Source organism: Triticum dicoccoides, chromosome 2B (assembly GCF_002162155.2).
Source record: "Triticum dicoccoides isolate Atlit2015 ecotype Zavitan chromosome 2B, WEW_v2.0, whole genome shotgun sequence".
NCBI lineage: Eukaryota > Viridiplantae > Streptophyta > Magnoliopsida > Poales > Poaceae > Triticum > Triticum dicoccoides.
In genome coordinates this window covers 632,171,923-632,175,174 of record NC_041383.1, presented here as the reverse complement: position 1 = coordinate 632,175,174, position 3,252 = coordinate 632,171,923, and positions in this window count along the sequence as shown.

The following is a 3,252-nucleotide window of genomic DNA, read 5'->3' as shown; positions in this document are numbered from 1 at the left end:
TTCAGGGTGGGCCTCCCTTTCCTCTACTCAAAATTTGCCAGCTAATCCCGGACGCAACTCCTCGTAACTATTATTCATAGGTGCAAATGGGTAGTTTAACTTAAGTTAACAAGGTTTGATTTGCACCGGGCAATAGTGTACATTTGGCATTTACAACACCAAAATTAGTACTATATTTAATTTAGAAAAGTTTTAAAGGGGAATTAAGAAAAAAAAGTTTTCCTTCAAACCGGACGTTTTCCTTTCGAAACCCTGATACTTCGTGACGAGAGACTGTTCAGTTTCTATACGAAGTGCATCAACCTTTTCCTGTAATATTCTTAAATTTTTATCCCACCCTATATGGGTCATATAATGACACCAATGCCAATTTTCATTCTTTTATTTTTCAATATCCTAAAGAATGTTACCTTTTTTATGGCTAGAAATTCATTTAATGCTTTAGAAGAATCATGTTAACCCAAAATTGTACCAAATTGAGCATGTGACTTTCAATGGTGTATATTCAACATAATTTTTTTAAAGTGGTAATTATGAAAAATAGAGTTCTCCTTCAAACCGGATGGTTTTTCTTTGAAAACCAGAAACTTCATGAGAGACTGCTCAGTTTCCACACGAAGTGCAACAAAATTTTCCCGTAACACTCTCAAATTTTTATCCCACCCTATGAGGGTCAATAATGATATCATGCCAAGTTTCATTATTTTCAGACCTTGTTTGCATATATTTCAAGGGATAATTGATTTTATGCCCCTAGTTGGGTCACACTCGGCAGGTTTCCCTAGTTTTCGAAAACACTCGTTCACGCCCAAATCACTTTGTTCGTCTTATGCTTTTGCCCTGTGACTATTTAACCATGGATTCAAAAAATTCATAACAAATTCATACTAACTCAGAAAAATGCAAATAAAATTTCAAAATTTTAAGAAAAACATCACCTATATGTGCAAGTGATTTGCAATCATGAAAAAAGTGTTGGGAAGTCCCCATCTCAGTTTGAGCTCACATGATCTCAACACGAACAGTAAAATCTGAAAAAAAATGAAAAAAAAATTCAAAAATTCTTAAATTTTTTTGTGGCAAACATTGGCCAATGTTTTGAATGCTTGCCAAGTTTCATTAGGGAATAACATTCATGGAAGTCGTGGCCAGGAAAAAAATTAGCACTCCAAAATGCTCTTATTTTTTTTAGCATTGGTTTTGTTTTTTTACCACGACTTCCATGAATGTCATTCCCTTAAGAAACTTGGCAAGAACTCAAAACATTGGTCAATGTTTGCCACCTAAAAAATTTAGAATATTTTTTCAAATGTTTCCCAATTTTACTTTTCAAGCTGAGATCATAGGAGCTCAATCTGAGATAGGGACCTCCTAACACATTTGTCATGAATGCAAATGACATGCACATATAGGTGATGTTTTTATGAACATTTTGATATCTTATTCACATTTTTCCTGAGTATATATGATTTTTTATGATTTTTTTAAAGTGACGTTCAAAGGGTCAAAGGGCAAAAGTATAAGACGAGCAAAGTGGTTTGGGCAGGAGCGAGTGTTTTCAGAAACTAGGGGTAAACCTGCCGAGGGGAACACAACTAAGGGCACGGAATTAATTATCCAATTTTTCTATATCCAAAAGTATTTCGCTCATTTTTATGGCTACCAAATAGCACCAAATAAACCCATAATAGCACCAAATAAAAGCATGTGACTTTCAATGGTGTATATTACTCATAGAGTTTTTTCAAAGGGAAATTATGAAAAGAAAATTCTCTGTCAAACTGAACAGTTTCTCTTCGAAACCCTGCTACTTCGTGAGAGATTGTTCAGTTTCTACATGATGGGAAACAAGTTTTTCCCGTAACACCCTCAAATTTCTATCACACCCTATAGGGGTCAATAATGACATCATGCCAAGTTTCATTCTTTTCAGACCTCGTTTGCATATTTTTCAATATCCATAAGCATTTTGCTCATTTTTATGCCTAGAAATTTATTTCATACTTAAAACAGAATCATATTAACCCAGATAGTCCCAAATATGAGCATGAAACTTTCAATGGTGACCGACAAATACTTCCTTAGCCGCGCTGAGAGATGATTGTCGTCCTCTCCCTAGTTTTTCTATTCATCAGGAGCGATGTGAGTCCAATGCTCTCTATTGTGGTCTTAATGTAGCTTCACATATTTGTCTTGCCTCCTCTGCAGTCTTCGTCATCGGCGGTCTATCCGTGCAGCTACTACTCCTCTTGGGTAGATTCATGGACAATAGTGTAGCCCAACTTTTGATGTGCTTGTGATGTAGAGGAGTTGCTAGGTTGATGATCTGGAAGGCTTTGGCATTGGTGTACACCTTCCTATTGTGGGAGCGTCTTCTCTCAATGGATCGGCGCCCTTCGTGGTAGGGAGAGGGGGTTGAGAGTCCCCTTCGGAGTTGACGGAGATTGTCACTGAGCTGGCTCGAGACCATCGAGTCGACATGGTTGTTCTCTTTTTGGTGCTTTGCCTCAAATTTTCAGCTTTTGCCTCTACGCAGTGGTTCTCCACCGTCGAGGCTTTCTTCATCATTAAGATTGACTTATGCCTTCAATTTTCTTATAGTATTTCCTATGAGATGAGAATTAGTTAAGTCTCTAAGTTGTCCACTAGACGATCTAGTTGCTGTAAAATCCATGCAAACTTTTTGATCTTGTGTTGCTTGCTTTTAGTTTTTTGAGGGAAACTTTTGTGCCGGCTGCTGTCTTGCGTCACACTTTTCTTTTTTTAGAGCAACTAATTGAGGGGTACCCCTTGCGGGGCCCCCTCAAGGGTCAGATTTGGTGGGCTGAGTGTGTGCCACTTGACGCGCTCGCAGCCGCCGCCACGTGTTCCATGCTGGACGCTTCCTCGACATTTGGCTTTTTTTCTCTACGCATTTTTGGGTTCTAGATGGTTTTTCAGCTTTTCGGTTTTTGCCCAGTTTTTCCCTAGGTTTGAGAAAATATTTCTTCGGGAAAAACATTTTTTTGCGTGAAAAAAATGTGTTTTTCTTTTGTGAGAGGCACATATTTGCTTCTTGTGGAGGCACATGTTTGACTCTCGAAAAAGGGAAAACACATTTTTTTTCTTTCGTGAGAGGCACAGGTTTGCTTCACTTGGAGGCACAAGTTTGGTTCCATGATGTGTCTCTTGGAAAGAGAAAAAAAGGCATCTTTTTCTTTCATGAGAGGCACAGATTTGCTTCTCCTAAAGGCACAGTTTTGCTTTCGCGAG